Source organism: Tamandua tetradactyla, chromosome 20 (genome assembly GCF_023851605.1).
Source record: "Tamandua tetradactyla isolate mTamTet1 chromosome 20, mTamTet1.pri, whole genome shotgun sequence".
NCBI lineage: Eukaryota > Metazoa > Chordata > Mammalia > Pilosa > Myrmecophagidae > Tamandua > Tamandua tetradactyla.
In genome coordinates, this window is record NC_135346.1 from 37,440,651 (window position 1) to 37,464,081 (window position 23,431).

At 33.9% G+C, this 23,431-nt stretch overlaps 1 pseudogene; it reads right to left on the reverse strand.

Moving 5' to 3' along the window:
- Positions 1–3,324: 3,324 nt before the first annotated feature.
- Positions 3,325–5,537, reverse strand: LOC143664322 (phosphatidylinositide phosphatase SAC2 pseudogene; annotated as a pseudogene).
- Positions 5,538–23,431: the final 17,894 nt, after the last annotated feature.

Genomic DNA, 23,431 nt, shown 5'->3' on the forward strand with positions numbered 1-23,431 from the left:
ACCTAACAAATCTGACTGTCTAATCTCTGAAAACAATTCCCTGGCTGAGTGCTCACAGGGGTTTTAAAGCACATGCACATAGATCTTATACACTAAATAATGATAAGGAAAAAATTGTTTTGTGTGATGTTGCTGTCTCTTGGTTCTCCTAGAGTTTTATAACTATAATGAACATAGAAACTTTGAATCACTTTCCTGCAAGAATATTCTTTCATATCCATGAAAATCAACATTGTCAATTTTGATTTCCTCTTTGTTAGTATTTGCTATGAAGTCGGATGTAATTTATGAAGAAACATTGAAAACTACTTTTATCACAAGTCAGGTACCTTCATAAAATGAAATCTGATTTTTGTACAAAGGAGAAGTGATGTTATTCTTTTGTGATCAATATAGTAAAGGTATGAAACCCGGAGGCTCCCTGAGAAAATTAATGTGGTGTCAATGTAAAAATGTCAAAATCCAGTGTATATAACCCCAAATAATTTGCTTTACTCAAAATAATACCCAAGGCAGGAAAGCATAAGAACAACTTCAGCTGGATATTGGTGTCCAGAATCTGCCCTACGGCAGTGGTAAGGCACCACACTGCTCTATTTCAGTTTGCTCTAAGAACAGGAGACAGATAAGATAAATTTTTAAATTAAAATAAAAAGCGGGTAGAACCCGTGTTCCTTTTATCATTAACGTTCACCAACTCTAAGATTGTATAACAAAATCCCGAAATCCCTTTAAGGAAGGCTCTGCTAGTGTGTTTTAGAGTTTGTTTATAGATAATTGACTGTTTGACACAGGCTTGGAAGTTGGGAGTTAGTGATCAGGGAAAATTAAAATGCTTTTGTTTGGAGTTAAAGCCAATAAAAAAATGAATCCAAACTGAAAATAAAGCATATCTGAAATTACCCTGTAAGTCAATGCGAAAGTAATAGTAATAAAGAGACAACTAAGTATCTTGTTGCTCTTTTTATAGACACTTAACCAGAAGCTTGAAAACAGGCATTGCCCTGGAGAGAATTTAATGATTTCTTTTGCTTTAGTTTATTGAATTTAGCTCAATTTTATGGTTTACCAAATTACTCTTATCTTAGGGACTTAGCTTAAAATGTTATAAAAATATAAACACATTTTACATTAATAAAATTTTAGTAGAAATTGCAAAAGGAAATCATTAAAGAATCTCAATGTTTTTAAAAAACAAAGCAGCCACATACCACATTTCTGTTTTGCATATAGGTTTTATTTGTACATTGTAGACGGCACTATCAGGGATTTTTTCCACCCTCTTACACAGTTCCCTAAGCAGATCAGAGAACATTTTGGTTGCAAAGTGGTTGTTTATGGAGAGGAAAACCATGCATGCATGCAAAGGAGTGTGAATGAAAAAACAATAGACCCTCTGACCATTTCCCAATCCTAGACTCCTTCTATTCCCAGAAAGGTAACTGTGGTTACAAGTTTGAGATGGATCATTCCAGAACTTTTGCTATGGATTGTACTCTTAAATATAAATACCCATATGTTTAAGTTTCCTGGTTGCTAAAACAAACACCATTACTTAACAACGGGAATGTATTGGTTCATGGTTTTGAGGCTAGGGGAAGTCCAAAATCAAGGCATCAGCAAGGCAATGCTTTCTCCCGGGAGTAGGGTTTTAGAGCTGGCTGCCAGCAATCCTGGGTCCCTGATGTTTCTGTCTCATGGCAATGCATATGGCAGCATCTTCTCCTTTCTCTTTTGGGGTCCACTGATTCCCAGCTTCTGACTGTTCCCTCCAGCTTCCTTTTCTGTAGTCTTCTCTAGAAGGCTTTCAGTAATAAGATTAAGATCTATCCTGATTTTGTTGTGCCACAATTTAACTGAAGCAACCTCATCAAAAGGTCCGATTAACAATGGATTCACATATACAGAAAAGGATTAGGATTAAGCATGTATTTTTTTCCTAAATTATAAAATTCTAAGCCACCACACACTCCATGGAAAATAATGCAATTATTGCACATTTTGTATTTTTGTTTGAAATTGTTTTTACATGACATACAGAAACTTGTCTATAATTACTTTTTTTAAAAAAACTTCAATTCTATGTCTCAGAGATCTACTTTTACTATTTAACTCTATTTAAAGTATATTCTATGCTATATATTACTCTTATACCATAGTTTCATTAACCTCTAACTTAATCTTCACTTGAAGATGCACTTAGGTTTAGATAGAAAGTTAACAAGCTAATTTTTTTTAATTGCAATGGTATTTTATTTTAAAGCCACAAGATTTGACACTTAGAAGAAAGATACCACTAATAAATAACAAAAGTGGAAGTGCTTATCAAAGTTACAACAGCCATAATGTTCAGCTGAGAATTGCTTCAATAGCGTAAGTCTCGAAGAGTCAAACCAACACTTGTTTAGAATACAACGTGCATCTTTCTGACTGCATGGATTTCACAGAATAAGCACTGGTTCTTTGTGGTCAGAATGTAGCCATAAAACCAGCTTTAACACAACTGTGCTTCAGACTAAATCTTCTATAATTGTGATAGTCTATACAAGATGTCAAATGCCTTCCTAGAAAAAATTTTTTAAAGAATTTGAAGATTTCCTTCTATAATTAGTAGTGTCAATATACATATATTCTTACCTTCCTGAAAACAGCAGGATTAAATTTAATGGTGTTGGTATACAGATCCAATGTACTACGTTATGACTGGTGAGTCTTAATGCTTCCAGACTGTGGGTATACAAGACAGTAGAGTGTTTAAATTTGTTCAAGTTGAAAAGAAAAATTAGGATCACATGGGCACGTTTCTTGACTATACTGTCAACTCTCAATTAACTTCATAAGGAATAGTTAAGCCACTAAAATGAACCAAGGTTTTTTTCTTATGTTCAAATGATTTCCATACTAAAGTCACTAAAACGGAATAGCATTTACCTTGTGGAGGCACTCCACACAAAAATGAACAAATGATGAAAAATGCTTTTCCTCTCCATGTGTCCATGGCCATCCTGCAAACACTGTGCCCACCCACCTCACTCCAAAAAGGTTTAAGTAGTGGTTCAAAGTGAATTATTCCGATTTATTTTCAATAGCTTTGTAGTGTATAAGCTACTCAGCCTACACATTCTCGGATGATACACTTCTGTGGTCTTGGCTCTCAACTTTGAATATCTACTCAGGATCAGACTCCCTTTAAAACATTTTCCAATAAAAATAATAAGAATTTTTGATACCTATATGCAAAGATAGTACAATTATAAGAGGATAATATGGGAAACCTTTTGGATTAAATAAAAGCCACCTGTAAGGATTCTTTGTGGTTAAAATCTAAATCTGAATTATTCAGATCTGGCATTGTGTAAACATATTTTTAAGTTCATTTTGCTGGACTTCATTAACTACTTCAGGTTCTGCAGGACTCTTTTGAACTTCTGCCACTACATGATTACATGAGTTAATCCAGTCTGGGTAATATTAGCAACCTAGACCATGGAACTTCGAATCTTTGCAAAGGGAGAGAGAGCTCTGCTGCTACTGCTTTCTGAAAGAGAAGAGGTTACATGAAGCCCTGTCTCAAGTTCAAGCATACTGGATCCAGAGTTTGGGCTCTTTGGAGATATGACTGAATGTACTGGTTCAATAGACAAAAACTGTGGGCCTGTCACAGAAAAAGACACATCTAATTGAGAGGGTCAAGAAGATGTCTGTCTTACTTTTTCAGATTGGGTGTCTTCACTAGAAACTTGATTGGTCATTTGATTTCTTTCCTCAGTAGCCTACTGAGAAACAGACCTGGTCTCTGAAGGGTGGATCATTTTGCTTTGCACATCTTGTACAAATCTCTAGCAGTAAATATCCACAGGCTTGGTGAAGCTAGTCAGTATGTGTACACTGTCAGCAGACAGACTTTTCTTCAAAGGAGACTCATGGTCTTTTCCAAGTTCATTTTCATGATACATACTACTCTGAGAAGGAATGTGAATGCTAACTTCAGTGCTGTTTACAGACTGGGATTGACTGCTGAATCGAGGTGCTGAAGCAACAATACCACAAATAGGAAGAACATAGTCTACTAGCCCTACATGCTCTAAAGAATTAACTAGCTGCCTGTCTTCATCACATTTGGAATTTACTAAGGACTTCATCAGAGTGGTATGAGTCATTATCTGAAAATATTTTCCCTTCAGACTCTGCCTGGTCCTTACTATCCATAATACCTGTGTTTTCCATGGTTTCAAGACTACTATCTGATTTCCAAAGATTTACTTTTAAGTTTGGTTTCAGAAAGTTACCTTTCATTTCAGGTTTTGTAAAGTTTCCTCGCTCTTGTAGATTGCCAATGGTTATGTTCGATTTGGTCTGTTTTACTTTTTGATTTAGAGAAGAAAATTTGCTCATGAGAAAATTCTTCCCTTGGGCCAATGAGCCTTGGTTCAGAGATCTAATACCAATGATATCTCCATGAGGTTTACTGATCTTCCTCTGAAGTTTTTTCTCAATTATAGGTATATCCAATTCCATGGCTTGCTTGGTGATCTGCAACATCTCTGCAATGCACTGAAGGGTATCTTTTCTGTCCTCTTCAGGATTAAGTATCATAGGTCTCAGTGTGTGGAAATAGCCACTTGCTTCTTTATGTCTGTAGTGCAATCGCTTGCAGGAGAACTTTGATTTACCAAAAAAGAGTGGGCTCAGGACCTATTTCTATTTTTTCCAGGTCTTCCAGACTTAATCGTTGATATTGGCTTACTTTATCAACTTCATCATTATAATAGGCCACATAGTAGGCAGAGTTGGAAAGCAGTAACAGCACATCCACATCTCTGAGTAGCATCAGTGAGGCTGTACTCTGAATATCGTTGCTGGAGGCAGGCCACAAAGATTACGTCACAACATATCTTTTAGTAGAAAATAATTAAGTTTCACTCCTAATTAGTGTTACTTTCATCCTAGCTGCTTAATTTGGTATTATTATTTACATCAGTCCAACATGATCCTCAGCCAAAAATGTTAGGTCCCTAAAAGAATAAGCACTTGGCACATAATAGGTGGTCAAAAAATTTCAGCCCACCCTTCCCACCCCATTTTTATTGAAGTCTCAAATGCAGTAAATACTGAATTCCCCTAGCCATCCACCCTTCCCCTTAAAAAAAATTAATATGAAGAGGAAAAAAAAAACCCTTTAAGTACTCCTCCACCCCCATGTTTGCAGCTCTAAAGAAGAAGCTGCTTTAATCATGTTTGCTTTTCCACCACTGAGGCAAGCCCTCCTTCTATACCATGAAGACAAAAATTGCCAGTACCACATGAAGCCCAACTACTGTGACAATGGTTGCATAAAAGGTGCTGTTTTCAGGGGACATTAATATGAGACTTTGAAAAAGGAGTAATTTACAGGAAAAATATAACCCCACAGGAACTTTGACCGTAAGTTCTGCAAAAAGAAGAAAAATCTTGAAAGTCATCACCAGAATGCCATCAGACTTGGGCTCTGGAGCAGGCTGCTGAGCGATAAGTGAAGGTCTGTGGAACTGCAGCATCTCATCAGTCAGTCTGTCCTCCCATTGATGCTTTGAAGCTCAGTTAACCTGTCATCCGGGCTTCACACCTGTAGCAAATGTGGCCAATGCGGCAACTGTGACACAGCAGTGCCAAGTCACCAACAACCTAATTTTACTTGACAATTCTAGCCAGAGAGGAATTGTGGAAAGATGGCAGAGTAGGAAACTCCAGGAATCAATCCTTCCACCAGAGCAATGATTAAACAAACAAGAACTGTCTAACTCAATTATTTTGAAACTTGGGAGTCCAGTAGAACACTGTACAGCATCTAGAGAAGAGCAGGAGGAGGGCAAGTAAATTACAGTAAATACCAGTACATTGCTCTCTTCATGCATCATTTTTCAGTGCCCATCTCCCACTCTCCTCCCTCATGGAGTAAGAAGCAGTAGGGTCTGGTGCCTCTGTAGCTTGCCAATACCAGGAGAAGGACATAAAAATCTACTTCACCAAGATCAGGTGGTGAATAATGTGGGCTGGGACCAATTGCTGACCACAGCTTTTGATTAGCTACTTCATTTTACTGGGGGCCCAGCTCTGAGGATGGCCATTGTTCCAATCCAACCAGGATAAAGGTGACCTAGGAGACTTAAAGATGACATGCTTCTGCAGAGCTGCAGAGGACAGCTAAAAGGCTATATTGGCTGAGTAGGTACCAAATGAAGAAAGCAAAACTTTGGAGAGGCTTGGAAGAAGCTGTTGGCATCTTCCTGCACCCCCCCCCCCCCCCCCCACCGCCTCTCTTCCCTAGGGCAGTCTGGAGCCAATCAACATTCCCCTTGTTGATCCCTGGCATTGTCCCCAGTGAGACAGTCTGACAAATTTCCAGCCTATCCCCTTCCCAGAATCTGCCCTCCAAGCAAAAGCATCTTGAGATAATGAAAGCAGCATAAGAAATAGTTGAGTCACAGGCTTACTGGCTTTAATTCCTGCAGTGGAAGACCCTGAGAAGAAGAGATGTTTCCTGGGAAATAGAGGGGGTATTCAAACTCCCATAAACAGGGGAGCTCCTAAGGCCATTGGCAAGCACAAGCCCAGGAATAGACCCAAGCCCAGTAAAGATCAAGAGGACCCTGCCCTTTGCATTTGCTTAGGGTTGACCTTCATGATAAGGGGGTTGAACTCTGAAGGAGAGTACCAGCCAACACAAAGACACCTTACAAAGACAGTGAAAGATGTTTTTTGCTTAGATTTGCCTAGTTTTATTAGCTCCTGACCCTCAAGAACGTTTCTTTCATAGCACCAGCCAGTTGCAAACTCAAGAAGTAGATATCTCAGGGAATAAGTCCCAATTTTACCATTTAAAAATATTAAAATATACCAGAGTCCAATGAAAGATTACAAGCCAAACAAAGACACTGAAAATGATGGTTCATCCAAAGGAAGAGGATAAAAATCCAGAAAACATCAGTGAAAAAGACTTGACTGTGGCCATACCAGACAAAGACTTTCAAAAAATATTCCTCAACATCCTCAAGGAGATAAAGGAAAATACAGAGAAAGAACTGAGGAATATCAAGAAAACAATGAATGAACAATATGAGAATCTCAATAAACAGATAGAAATTTTTAAATGGAATCACAAAGAACTACTGGTATGAAGTCCACAATATCAAAAATGGAAAATTCCCAAGAGGTTTTCAATAGCAGATTTGAGATGGCAGAAAAGAATCATCAAACTCAAAGGCAAGACAATTGAAATAAGGCAGGCTGAGAAACTGAAAGAAATAAAAAGAATCATAAAAAACAAAACTAACCTAAGAGATCTCTGAGATGCCATCACACATACTAATAGACACATTATGGGCATCCCAGAAAGAGAAGAAAGAGAGAAAGGGACAGAGGGAATATTAAAAAAAAAAAAAACAATGACAGAAAAGTTCCCAAACTTAGCAAAAGTCATGAATATGCACATCCAAAAAGCCAGAGAACACTCAGTAGGATAAAATTTAAGAAAAACATGTCCCATCACATGCTGATAAAGCTGTTGATTCAAAGAGCAAGGAGATGGTTCTGAAAGTTTGAAGAGAAAAGCAGCATGTTATGTATAAGGGAATAACAATTTGGTAAGCTGCTGATTTCTTATCAGAAACGCTGGAGGTAAGAAGGCAGTGGGTTAACATCTGCCAACTAAAAAAAGAAAAAAAAAAAAAAACAACAATAGCCAATCCAGAAATATACATTCAGCAAGACTTTCTCTAAAAAATGAGGGAAGGCTTAAGATATTCCCAGACAAACAGAAGCTGAAGGAGTTAATAACCACTAAAGCTGCCCTACAAGCGATGTTGAAAGGAGTTCTTCAGACTGAAAAGAAATGACCCTAAACCCTGGATCAAAATGGCATAAAAAAATAAAGACTGCCAGTAGAGGTAACCATTTAGATAATTATAAATGCCAATAATATTGTATTTTACTTTTTGGTATGGAACTTAACTTCTTACTCCCTACAGCTGCTAAACTGCAAACGAATGAAAAATAATGATAAATCTATGGTATGTACATTAGGTACAATGTAATGTACAGAAATAATTTGTGACAAGTTCAAAATATAGTTGGGGAATGGAGGAATATAGGAACAGTGTTTGTGTATGCTATTGTAGCCAAGTTTACATCAAATCACATAATAATCATTATATATTTAGTATATTAAATTTTATCCCTATGGTAATCACAAGGAAAATATATGAGAAATATAATAGAAATGAGAAGGCACTAAACATTTTACAGTATAAAAAAATCAAATAAATATGAATGTAGACATTAATAAAAGAACTCAGGGATATTCAAGGTATAAAATTTATGAAGTCCTGCATTAAATGTAAATGGATTAAAGTCTCCAGGCAAAAGGCAGAGATTGGAAGAATAGATAGAAAAGGGTGAGCCAACTATATGCTGTTTAAGAGAGACTCACCTTAAATTCAAAGACATAAGTAGGTTGAAAGTAAAAGGATGAAAAAAATATATCATACAATTACTAACTAAAAGAGAGTGTGGATAGCTACACTAACATCAGATAAAATAGACTTTAGGTCTGTTACTAGGGACAAAGTAGCCATTATACTGATAAAGGGGTCAACTCACCAAGAAAATATAACAATTATAGATATTTATGCACCTAACAGTAGAGCCCCAAAATATATGAAGATAATGCTGTCAGATTTGAAGGGAGAAATAGATGGTTCTATGTTAACATTGGAGATTTTAACACTTTAAAAAATGGAAAGACCAATCAAGACAGAAGTTCAATGAGGAAATAAAAGATTTGAATGCTATTCTACCCCAACTATACCTCAGAGACATATGTGAAACACTTCATCCAACAAAAACAGAATACACATTACCCTCAAATATATATATTAGGCAATAAAACAAGCCTCAATAAATTTTAAAAATATTGAAATCATATAATGTATCTTCTCCAACAACAATAAAATGAAGCTAAAAATCAATAATAGAGGGATAAATGCTAAATTCACAAATATACATAAGGAAAACAATGTACTGTTAAACAACCAGTTACTTAAAGAAGAAATCACAAGAGAAATTAGCAAATATCTTGACATGAATGAAATGAAAACACAGCATGACAAGACATGGGATATAAACAAAGGCAGTGCTGAGAAGGAAATTGATATTATAATGGTTACATTTAAAAGGTGAAATATTCCAAATTAGAGATTTTAATCTAAAAACTGGAAGAACTAGGAAAGGGAGAGCAAATTAAACCCAAATGATCAGAAGGAAGGAAATAGCAAAAATTAGAGCAGTTATAAATGAAATAGAGAATAATAACACACAAAAGAACTGAATCAACAAAACCAAAAGTTTTAAACTTGAAATTATTAATTAAATTGAAAAACCTTTAGCTAGCCTGACAAAGACAAAGAGAGGACACAAATAATTAAAATGAGAAAGGAAAGGGAGACATTACAACAGACCCCACTGAGATAAAGTTATATAAGAGGATATTTTGAACAACTGTACATTAGCAAATAACATATCCTAGATTAAAATAGACAAATCTCTAGAAGTACTCAAACTACCTACTTTTAATCAAGAAGATATAGAAGAGCTCAACAAACCAATAATCAGTAAAGAGATGGAATCAGTAATCAAAACCTTCCCAACAAAGAAAAGCCCAGGACCAGGTGGCTTTACAAGGAAATTTTACCAAACATTCTAAGAAGAATTGACTCTAGTCCTGCTCAAACTCCCCCAAAAAATTAAAAGGAGGGAATATTTCTTGATTCATTCTATGTGTCCAACATCACCCTCATACCAAAGCTTTATAATGATGCCACAATAAAAGAAAATACCTCCTTTCTTGCCTGCCATGCTGGAGACCCGGGTTCGATTCCCAGTGCCTGCCCATGCAAAAAAAAAAAAGAAAAAAAGAAAATGAATCTAAATGCTAAAATCTTCTATAAAATACTAGTAAATTGAATTCAACAGCACTTTAAAGGAATAATTAACCATGGTGTTCTAGTTTGCTAGCTGCTGGAATGCGATATACCAGAATCAGAATGGCTTTTAAAAAGGGGAATTTAATAAGTTGCTATTTTACAGTTCTAAGGCTGGGAAAATGCCCAGTTAAAACAAGTCTATAGAAATGTCCAATTAAAAGCACCCAGGGAAAGATACCTTGGTTCAAGAAAGCCGATGAAGTTCAGGGTTTCTCTCTCAAGTGGAAGGGCACATGGCAAACTCAGTCAGAGTTTCTCTCTCATCTGGAAAGGCACACAGTGAACATGGCACCATCTGCTAGCTTCTTCTCCTGTCTTCCTGTTTCATGAAGCTCCCCAGGAGGTGTTTTCCTTCTTCATCTCCAAAGTTCACTGGCTAGTGGGCTCTGCTTCTCATAGCTCTATGTCATTCTTCTCCGACTCTTTCTGAATCTCTTTCATTCTCCAAAATGTTTCCTCTTTTATAGTACTCCAGAAACTTATCAAGACCCACCCAAATGGATGGAGACATGTTGTCACCTAATCCAGCTTAACAACCACCCTTGATTAAATCTCATCTCCAGGGAGATGATCTGATTGCAGTTTCAAACATACAGTATTGAATAGGGATTATTCTGCCTTTGTGATATGGGATTTAGATTAAAACATGGCTCTTCTAGGGGACAAACATCCTTTCAAACCAGCACACATGGTCAAGTGAAATTCTTCTCAAGTAGATGAAGAAATTCATCTCAACATAAGAAAATGAATTACTATAATATACCACATTAACAGAATGCAAGAAAAGAACCATTTTATCACTTCAGTGGACACAGAAAATACATTTTACAAAACCCAGCACCCTTTCTTGATACAATTCTTAGAAAACTAAGAATAGAAGAATATTTCATCAACATGGTAAAGGGCATATATGAAAAACACACAGCTAACATAAAATTTAATGGTGAATATCTAAAAGCTTTCCCTCTAAGATCAGGAACGAGACAATTATGTCCACTGTCACCACTGATTTCAAAATTATACTAGAAGCTTTAGCCAAAGCAATTAGGCTGGAAAGAGAAATAAAAAGCGTCTAAATTGGAAAGGAAGAAGTAAAAGTTTCCCTCTTTGCAGATGACATGAACTTCTATATTGAAAAATCCATGAAAAGAATTGAGAGCTAATAAATGAATTCAAGAAAGCAATTGGGTACAAGATAAACAGCCCCAATTCAGTGGTGTTTCTATGGAGTAGTGATGGACAATCAGAAGAAAAAATGAAGACAAAAATTTCATTCACAATAGCAACTAAAATAGTCAAATATCCAGCAATAATCTTGCCTAGTATGTATAGGATTTATACATAGAAAACTAAAAATCAATCCTAAAAGAAATCAAAGCAGAGCTAAATAAATGGAAGGAAATTCTACATTCAGGGATTTGAAGATTAAATATTGTTGAAATATCAATTCTACCCAAAGCAATTTACAGATTCAGCATAATTCCAATTAAAATTCCAACAACCTTCTTTGCAGAAATTGAAAAGCCAATCATCATCTTATATGAAAGGGAAGGACCCCCGGATAGCCAAAGCCAGGTTGAAAAAGTCAAACAAAATTGGAAGACTCGCACTTCCTGATTTTAAAATGTATACAAAGCCACAGTAATCAAAACAACATGGTACTAGCACAAGGATGGACATGTGAGCCAATAAAATCAAATTGAGAGCTTAGAATTAAACCCTCACATCTATGGCCAAATTATTTTTGACAAGGGTGCCAAGTCTCCCCAGAAGGGGAAGAATTATCTCTTCAACAAATGGTGCTGAGAAAACTGGTTCTCCACTTGCAAAAGAATGAAGGGGAGACCTACCTCATACAATACACACAAATCAACTCAAAATGAATGAAAGACCTAAATATAAGAGTCAGAACCATAAAGAGCCTAGAAGAAAATGTAGGATAGTATCCTCATGGCCTTGAATTAAGCAATTGTTTCTTTAAAAACTTATGGGCTAATGGATTCCTATTTTATTAAATGAGTTAACAATTCGTTACTATTATTTGTTTTAATTTTTAAATTTTCACAGATTTGGTCTGCATGAACTGCTTCAAGCTCATATTAAGCAGTTATTTTTCAGCCTTTATACCTAAGGCCATGTAACAAAAGGAAAATATGTAAATGGGACCTCATTAAAATTAAAAACTTCTGTGCCTCAAAGGATTTTATCATGCAAGTAAAACAATAACTGATATATGGGAAAAAATATTTGGATACCAAAGATCTGATATCCAGAATATATAAAGAAATCCTTCAACTCAAGAACAAAAACACAAAGAACATAATTAAAAATGGGCTGAGACTTGAATAAGTATTTCTCCAAAGAAAATATACAAATAATTAAAAAGCACATGAAGAGATGCTCAACATCGTTAGACATTAGGTAAACTCTAAGCAAAACCTCAATGAGATACCATTTCACACCCACTTGTATTTGTAAAATTACAAGGTTTGGAAAGGATGTGTGGAGCTGGGAATACTCATTCATTGCTGGTAGAACTGTAAAATGGGGCAGCCTCTGTGGAAGACAGTTTGGTAGTTCCTGAGGATAGTAACTGTATAATTATTGCATAACTCTATAATCCCACTCTACTATTCAAAAGAATTAAAATCAGTAATTTGAAAAAATAGTTGCTCACTGATTTTTGTAGCAGCATTATTCACAGTTGCCAAAAGAAGGAGGCAACACACATGATACCAATGGGGAAAAAAAAAAGATATATACATACCATGGAGATATACTCAGTCCTAAAAAACAATGAAGTTCTGATACATGTTCCAATGTGAATGAACCTTGAATGCCTCATATTGAGTGAAATAAGCCAGACACAAAAGGATAAATATTGTTTGATCTTGCTGATAGGAAATAATTAGAACAAGCAAACTCATAGAGTCAGAGTCTAGGATATAAGTTACCAGGGAGCAGGGTAGGGGCAGGGATAGGGATGTAAACCTTAAATAATACATAGTTTCTGTTTGAACAATGGGGAACTTTTGGTAATGGATGATGGTGCTGGTAGCACAACATTGTGAGCGCAAGTAACAGTGCTGAAATATATACCTGAATAAGATCAAGAGGGGAAATGTTAGATTGTATATATGGGAACAGAATAAAATGTTTAAAAATTCCTTGGAACGACACTACACAAACAGTGAATCCTAAATTAAACCATGGACTTTAATTAGTAGTGCAATTATAAAAAGGTACTATCATCAATTGTAACAAATGTTCCACATTAATGAAGAATATTGGTAGTGGGGTGGTATGTGGGAATCCTGTATTTATGCATGATTATTCTATTGTTCTACAACTTCTCTAATGCAGGAAAATAAAAAATAAATTTGAAAGATGAAATTTTAGGTTGTTTATATGTTACTAGCATAAAAATCTAAAAAAAAAAAATCATGGAACTGTACAACACAAACAGTGAACCTTAAATTAGACCATGGACTATAGCTAATAGTACATTAATAAAAATGCACTTTTGTCAGTTTTAACAGCTGTACCACACCAATGCAAGGTGTTAATAATAGGGTGGTATATGGGCTTCCTGTATTTTATGCATAATTTTTCTGTAAACTCTCCCCTTCTCTAATTAAAAAAAAAAAAAAATGCCAACCTGAAATATGCTTAAGATCTGATTATATTCATTATATTCATTTTGCTGTTATTATTTTTGATCCAGTAATATCAACATGTGGAATAGGCATGAGAAAATAATACTGAATGTTGCCTAGATTCTATTGCATACCTCCAGACAGTCTGTTGTTTTTTTGTGTGTGTGTGTGAAATGAGAGGTTTAATTGTCAAGGTGATCAGATATCAAATTATAAATGTTGCAAATAGAATTACTTTTTGGACTGTTCTGATGATTAGTATTATAATGCATGAGTGTTTTGCAAACTTTTCTTCTAAAGAAACTCTAATGACAGAGGAAAGTAGTTGGAGACCCCCCGAGACTCCATCTTAGCCTTAAGCAGTCTTTCGACAAGCAGGAAATGTCTTTGAAGTCTGACATTTTCTCTTAAATATTCATGCTAAGTCTTAATTTAATAAAAAAAAGGATATTTTAAATTACTGACTATCTAGTAAATTTGACACTCCAATAAGATGCAGCATGTTTACCCTGTGGCTTTGAATGCCTGCCCACTAGTGCGCTGCTGGATATCCTTGGAGTCCATGAGCCCCAGTTAGAGACTGATGCATAATTCTACCTTAAAAGGTGTACTGTTTAGAAGTGTCTGGCAAAGTCCCTAATACCTATTAAGTAGAATAACCTTGTAATATATCAAGATCTTATTTTTCACGTTTTTATAAATCGTCTATGTTTACAAGTAACAGAAACTCACACAGGCTAACCTTTATTTTTAATACTGTGTTGTTGGGATGGGGAGATGCACTAAACAGAAACAAGGGCATCTCACAGACTCCAAGCCAGAAAGTAGAGTTGGCCTCCATGAAGAAGTGAAGCTGGGATCTGGAAAGGGTAGAGCCCAGGGGACTTGGGTTTTACTCCATGCCTGTCTAGGGCTCACTGCTTCTCTGAAATTTCCTTTGAGCATGTGATACATGATTCTGTATCCCTCGGCAGACCACGATCCAACATGCAGTGTGTCCCCACAACTCCTTCATTAACATGCCTTGCACTCTAATGACCAGGGGAAATGAATTCGCATTTTTCAATTTTAATTTTATATTCCCATGACAGCAACTATACTTCAGAATAAGTCCCAAAACATGGGTATCCTTGAATTGGGGTAAGATTACAAGACTAAAATAATAATAATAGTAATAAAGCCAATAAAAGGTATTGTTAGCATATTTCTGTTCCCCTGTAATAAACACCACTGCCTTCAAGTCATCCAGAAGGGCTTCCATTGCTGTATAACTTCCCATCATGCAAAATATTTATTTTGAACATCATAAAGTATAATAGATAGTAAATGAATATATTAAAAATGTACCTGCCTTGTTTTCAGTTCCTTTGGGTAACAGAAACTTAGCTAGTAAACTGTTAAAGAAGAGAATATGGTAAAATAATTGTGTCCTTGAGCTTTAAGTCCAGTTCAGTGAGGTGTTCTGAATACAATTCTGCTATAAGCACCATTTATACTCGGTCAGCTAATACAAGGGGGAAAATAATTTTTTTTTCCTAATGCAAGAAAACCTAAACTTTCTTCAAATGGTTAGGCTGATTGTAGCAAGATCAGTGAAGTCATAGTCAATGAATAAAATAATAAAAGTTGCTAAAATATATAAATATAATCTCCTCACGTTTACTCTGTAAGTAGATATACTTGTCCACAACAAAGTACGGCCAATAACTTAGTCTCTGGGTTAAAGTAACTGCAGCAGAAAAACTAGTGAAAAAGAAATAGAATTTATCAATCAACAGATGAAGAGAGTAAAAAGGCAAGCCATAGAGAAGGAGAGGTAATTTTCAATGCATATATCAACAAAAGTTTCATATACAGAATATAAAAAGAACTCCTACAACCCAATAAGGAAAAGTCAGACAACCTAATACAAACATGAGCAAAATGTTTAAAAAGCATCTTAACAAGGAGCTATCCAAATGACCAACAAATTATATGACATATGCCCCAAATTATTGTTAAGCATAGAGAACTGAAGTTTAAAACCATAATGAGATAGCACTAGACACCCAAATTTGAAAAGATTGACATAAAAAACATTGGAAAAGATGTAGATCCTGTTGAACTTTCATATGTATTGCTAGTGAGAGTGTAATTGTTCCCAAAGCTTTGTATATCATTTGACAGTATAAAACTGAAGATATGCAGCTGCACTCCTTGATATATACCCAATAAAAAATGTGTACATATATTTACAAAAGACATATATCTTAGTATTACTATTCTTACTAGCCCAGAACTGGAAACTACCCAAATGCCCACCAATGCTAGAATGGATAAATGAAGTGAGGTCTATATGCAAAGGGATACTATAAAAGCAATAAGAATTAATAATACACAAATAAAGTCTACTTTATTTATAGATGTATCTCAGAAACATATGATGAGTGTGATGAGTACAAACAGCCAAACACAACCATATTGTTGCAGGTTGTTGTAGTTCATTCGTTTCAACTCTCATCATATTCTTCGTGTAAATACCTCACAATGGATCCATTTGCTTTCCAGGTGGTGGCCATTTGGGTGGTTTACCAGGTTTAGTTTAAAAAGTTTTTCTACCCCAAGTCTAAAAGACAATGACTTCCATTTCCTATAGTGTTTTAAAAGGGTGTTTGTGTGTGTGTGTGTGTGTTCATGTTTCAGTCCTGTATCCATCTAGAATTGATTTTATGTAATGTGATATAAGAATCCATATACATTTAATCCTTTTTCATACAGTTAACCTTTTTACTCATTCCTTCTTTGAAATATTTCCTCTGATCCCCAATGGTCATGCCACCTCTATCATATGCCAAAAGTCCATAAATGCGAGGCTATTTTTTCAGGTCTCTGTGTTCTATTTTAAGGATCCAACTGGTTCTCACTGCTCAAATACCTCACTGTTAATTATTATAGCTTAGTACTAATATTTCATAGGAAATGTTCTCATTCCTTTTCTTTTACTTCAAATGGTTCTTGGATATTTTTTGTTCTTTATCCTCCAAAATAAATACTAGACTCACTTCAGCAAGTTCCATAAAAATCCCATTGAATTTTTCTTTGTAATTTTATTATTTTTATCTATACATTGGGCAGAGTTGATATCTGTGTGATATTAAGGCAACCTATTCATGAACTGTTCTGTTCTCTCTTTCCGATTATTTAGTTTTCTAATTTTCCCTATATATAAGCAAGCATATCTTTTTTTAGATCTGTTCAAAGATATTTCATATTATTTTATATAATTGTGGAGTCTTCTTTTTAATTATATATTCTAGTTGTTGGCTGTCAGTGTATAGAAATGAAATAAACTTTTTATATTAATTTTGTATCTAGCCACCTTACCAAAATCTTCCATAGCCTTTAATGATTTTTCTGTATCCTTGGGAAGGAAAGTTCTAGGTAAACCATCATTTCATCTGTAAATAATGCCAGTTTTATTCCCTCCTTTTTAATCCTTTCATCTCTGATTTTTGTAATGGCTAGGATTTCCAATACAATTTTTGAGTAGTAGAAGTAATAGTTGGTGTCCAAATTTCATTCCTTAGTTCACAGGGAATGCTTCAAACATTTTACCTATGAATAATGATGATTCTTCCAGTTATTTTTTAATAAAAATTGTTTATCATGTTAAGGAAGTTTTCCTTTGTTCTTTATTTAATAATAATAGTATGGATTGTTTTTTTCCTAAATGGTTGTTAAATCCAATCACGTTTTTGTACATTTAGGAAATCATGATTTTTTTCTCTCTAAGTCTGGTATTATTGTGAAAAACATTTATGAATTTTCTAGCAATAAACCAGTTTCAGAATTGAAATAAACCTGACATTATCATGGTATATTCAAATATTACACTGTTGAATTTGATTTGATAAATTATCTTAAAGTTTTTTTTTCATTTATATCTATGGACTTCTAATTTTCCTTTTTGCATGTTATAATGCCAAGGTAGTGTGCTGGTTTGAAGCTATTATGTATTCCAGAAAAGCCATGTTCTTTAATCCTCATTCAGTGTTGTTAAGTGGGATCTTTTTGATTAAATTGTTTCCGTGGAGATGTGACCCACCCAGTGGTAATTTTTGATTTGATGGTTTCCGTGGAGATGTGTCTCCACGCATTGAAAGTGGGGTTGCTTAACCAAGTCCTTTAAAACGAAATCATTTTGGAAAAAGCTCAGAGCCAACAAATCCCACACAGCCAGTGACCTTTGGAGTTGCAGGGGGAAAACAGCCCTGGAGAAGCCTTACAAAATGAGGAGAGAAAGCTAGCAGACATTGTGCTGTGCCCTCCTAGCTGAGAGAAACCACAAACTTCATCAGTCCTTTCTTTGCAGTTAAGGTATCTTTCTCTGCATGCCTTACTTTGGACATTTTCACGGCCTTGCAATTTAATAAATTCTCTTTTTAAAAGCTGTTCCGTTTCTGCATACCTGTAGCTTACAATCTAAAACAGGCAATATTTGCCTTTTAAACAAGTTGACATTTACAATAATTATGCAAAAGCAATGTTAAGTTAAAAATGAATGGCACCTTACCAGTAGTCATGGTGTTAACGTTATTTTCCACCACACACCCTCATGTAAAAATAAATGTGAGTTTGAATTAAGAATGCTATTGCCAAATATAAAAGGACAAATATTGTATGATCTAATGATATGAACTAATTATAGTAAGCAAACTTCTAGAGTTAGAGTCTTGAATATGGATTACTAGGGAATGGATGGGATTAGAGAATGAGGAGTTGATGCTTAATCAACCTAATAGAAATGCTGTATTTGAGGTTGATTGTAAAGGTTTGGAAATGGACAATGTTTATGTAGCACATTATTGTGAGTATAATTAACAGCACTGAATTATATAGATGAATGTGGTTAAGATGGGAAACTTTACATCCTATATGTTGCTAGAATAACAACTAAAAGATCAAGCATAGGACGGTGTAACACACTGAGCCGTATTATAGAGGATGGGCTGTAGTTAATAGTACAAGTATAAGAGTGTTCCCTCATGAATTACAACAAATGCATAGCACTAATACAAGATGTTAATAATAGGATAGTATATAGAAAATATACCTAGCGTAAACTCTGGATAATCATTAATAGTACTTTTTTTAAAACTTTTTTATTGTATAGTATAACATATATACAAAGCAAAGAAAGAAAAAAAGCAATAGTTTGCAAAGCACTCTTCAACAAGTAGTTACAGGACAGATCCCAGAGTTTGTCATGGGCTACCATACAATCCTCTCAGATTTTTCCTTCTAGCTGCTCCAGAATATAGGAGGCTAGAGGGCTTAAATATTTTCTTATCATCACAATCAACATTTTTCTTTTTTGTGAAAAATAACATATATACAAAAAGGTAATAATTTTCAGAGTACAGCACCACAATTAGTTGTAGAGCATATTTCAGAATCTGACATGGGTTACAATTCCACTATTTTAGATTTTTACTTCTGGCTGCTCTAAGACACTAGAGACTAAAAGAGATATCAATTTAATGATTTAGCAATCATATTCATTTGTTAAATCCTATCTTCTCTGTATAACACCATCATCACCTTTGATCTTTCTATTCCTCTCTTTAGGGGTATTTGGGCTATGGCCATTCTAACGTTTTCACGTTGGAAGGGTCTGTCAATAATATGGGGTAGGGAGATGGAACTCTCTGATGTTCTGGAAAGGCTGGGTAATAGTACTATTTTAATAATTTTTCATCAATTGTAAAGAAGTTAACTAATGTTAACAAACAGTACAATTACAAAAAAGTGCAAAGTGTTGGAGGTGGGTGTGGTGTATATATTTTAGGCATGATTGGTCTATAAACTGACAATTCTTCTAATTAAAAAAATTAAAGAATGTCATCAATGAATCAATATGCATAATTAGTTTTATTAACTCAATTTTTGAGTACTAATCTTTTATGTCTGTATAGAAAAAATCTTTTCTTTCTATCTGTATGATGAGATGGGAAGCACGCATGGAGAGCTCCTCTGCATGCTGAAATACAATGGTTGTCTGAAGTGAAAGCACTTGTGCAATTGTTTCAGCTTAACTTGCTGCTTTTTTCATGGGGTGCTATTTTTTTTGATGGACAAATCCATGGTTATTCAGACTTTTGTCTTTGGCAGATGTTTTATCGTAAATGAATAAAGTAATTGCGTCACTTCAAGAAATTGACAATTATCTGTGTCCAGCCATAAAGTTCAAATTTTCAAGCAAAAATTTTGGAAAACATGAATCAGCCACCATAAAATTACCAATTTTTTATATTTATATTCTTTTCTGGTGATATTAGTAAATGTGATATAGCAAATGTATAAAGAAATGAATCTACCTTTGGAAAATCCACATAACTCGGTTAGCTAGTACTTTTTAAATGAAAAACTCATGATGTTTCAAATCATATATGAGTTAAAGATCAATTCAAAGCGCAAGATAGGCCAATGGATTTTAATGTACTCCAATAGAAAAAGTTCATTTTGATGATTTGATTCCACATTGCAACTACTTTAAACATTTTATTAATGATTTGGTGTTAGTATAGCATCAATAAAAATATCCACAGTTGTCTGGGAAAGGCTATTAAAATACTCCTTTCTTTCCAAACTACCTTTCTATGTGAAACCAGATTTTTTTCATATACTTTAATCAAAACAGTATCAACACAGCAAATCAAGAGGGAAACCAGAGAATCAGCTCTCTTTTAAAGAGATTAATAGAAGTACAAAACAATGCCAGTCTTCTTACTCTTTCTGTTTGGGCAATTACAGTTCTTTCTCATTAAACAGTACTTATGCTAATTAGTATAATTTTAAAATAAATTAATAAGGAAATACTTAAATTTCCTCCATTTTAATTTCTAATACAGTAAATACTGATATTTACCACACCAAAAAATAGTTGTTTAGGCTCTTTAAGTTAAGAGGATAAAAGGGTTCTGATAAAAAGTTTGAGAACCTCTCCTTTATGAGAAACTGCCAAGCAGGTAGGACTTTAGTGGTTGTATCGTATTATAGTCTCACAAGCAATGTATGAGAATTTCAGTTTCTCCACATTCTCTCCACATTTGTTGTCTTTTTTCCTTTAGTAATTCTAGTGGGTGTGATGTCATATCTCCTTGTGGTTTTAAATCACATTTCTTTGATTGCTAAGGTAGTTGAAAATTATTTTATGTGAATTGACCATTCCTGTATCTTCTTTTGTGATTTATCTACTCAAGTTTTTGCCTATTGCTTTATTGGAGTATGCATCTTCTTATTGTTTATTTGTTTGTGGAAGTTTTAAATATGTTCTGAATACAAGTTTTCTATTAGGTAATATTCTGTGAATGCCTTTTTTCCTATTCTATGGCTTATCCATTTTCTTAATGGTATCGACTGTTGAGCATAAATGTTTAATTCTGATTTATTCTAATTTATCTCTTTTTAAAAAATGTTATGATCTTCTTGTCTACCCAGATGTTGAAAATATATTCTCCTTTATTTTTTTGTTAAAGCTTTAGGTTCTGGGTTTTATGTTTAGGTCTGTGATCCACATCACATTATTTCTTGTACTTGGATTGAGAAAATAATACAGTTGTGTTTCTTTTTTTTTCCACATGGATATACAATTGTTCTAGAATAGGTAAAAACATTTCTCACTGAATGTATCTAAGTTTCTATTTCTTACCTCTATGTCATTTATAATTATCTTTATAACACACAGTTTCAATTATTTCAGCATTATAGTAAGTTTTTAAATCAAATAGTGTAAATCCTTCAGCTTCACTTTTTTTAAATTTAAATCTTTTGGTTATTCAGTATTCTTTGCTCTCCCATATTAATTTTAGTATAGTCTTTATGATTTCCTCAAATAGCCTTCAGGAATTTTTATAAGGATTACATTGAATCTATCTATCAACTAAAGGAGAAAGGATATTTTAGCAATAATGCATCTCTCAAATGTTAACATTTATGTAGATATCCATTTTCAGGTTGTGTTCAATAGTGCTCAGCAATACTTCATCATTTTCAGTATAACCATGTATATTTTGTTCACTTATTTCAAGATATTTGATTTTTTTTTTTTTTTTTGCATGGGCAGGCATCAGGAATCAATCCCGGGTCTCTGGCATGACAGGCTAGAACTCTGCCTGCTGAGCCACTATGGTCTGCCCGATATTTAATATTTTGACTCTACTGTAAATTGAATTAAGTTTATTTTCTAGATGCCTAATGCTATTAAATATTAAATATTGTTATTTTATCCTGTGACAGTGCTAAATTGACTTCTTAGTTCAGATAGATATCAGCTTTTTTTGAATAAAGTATATAATCATCATCTATAAATAAAAAGATTTTGTCTTTCTAAATTTTTTCTTTTGATTCTTTTTCTTGCTTTATTTCACTGTCCAGGAGCTCCAGTAAAAGTACACTATCGAATTGAAGGAATAAAATGACCAAATCCACAATTCTGTCTAATACTACAGAAACTCAAAAGGAGAGAAAACAATTTCAGTGAATTTTATGAGGCCAGGATAACCTTGTTAATTAACCCCCCCAACAGATACTATAAGAAATCCCATCCCTTGGGCATAGATACAAAATCCTAAGAAAATATTTGAAAATATAATCCAGCAACATATAAATTGGATTATATATAATGACCAAATTGATGTATTTTAGAAATGCAATGTTGATATAACAATAGAAACTATCCATCAGGGAAATATAACACATTAATAGAATAAAAGAGAAAATACATAATTATCTTAGATGAAGAAAAGGCATTTGATAAAATTTAACACTATTTCTTTTATAAGCTTGGAAAGTCTGTTGTTAGGTATATACATATTTATTATTTTATTCATTTATGTTTTATTGATTAATTTGATAAATGTTTTATTGATTAAGTGATAATCCTTTTATCATTATTTTAATTAATACTCTTTCTTCAATCTGATATTTACATTAATATACATTAATATAGCTATACAAAACTTTTGCTCAGTGTTTGCATTGTATATATTTTTAATTTTTTTTTCTTTTTAATTTCCAGCCTGTCTGTATCTTTATAATTTACATATGCTTCCCATAGAGATCTTATAGGGTTTGGCTTTTTTTATACAGTCTAACAATCTCTGCCTTTTATATGGAGTATTTAGGCTATTTGCATTTAATTTAATTATTGATATGCTTGGGTTTAAGCTTCCTATCTTTTAATTATATTCCCTTTTAAAATATATTTCCTTTGTTCTCTGTTCCTTCTTCTCTGACATCTTTTGGATGTATATATACAAAGAGAGACAGAGAGAGATTAATTTTATTTCCTGTATTGATTTTTTTTCTTTGTGTTATGTTTTCAGTTCTGAACCTTATAATATTAAAGTTTTCACAGTCTACTTTTAAGTTTATGGTTTCATAAACAGTGTAAAAATCTTTAACAGTACTATTTTATTTGCCTCCTCTTGCCCTTTTTATTCTTATTGCCTTATATTTTATTACTACATATGCCAAAAATCCCAAAACAAATTATTACTATTTTTAAAATCATCAATAGCTTTCTAACAGATTTAATGAAATATATAAATATAAAGTTAACTAAGACTTAGTTCTTTTACATTTACCTAAATATTTATCCTGTCCCAGGCCAGGTCATTATCATATACACAGTATTTCAAAACAGTCTCCTTTCATTGTAGGTATTTTCACAGTTTTCTTTGCTTTATCTCTATAATCACTCCTGGGTTTATCTCA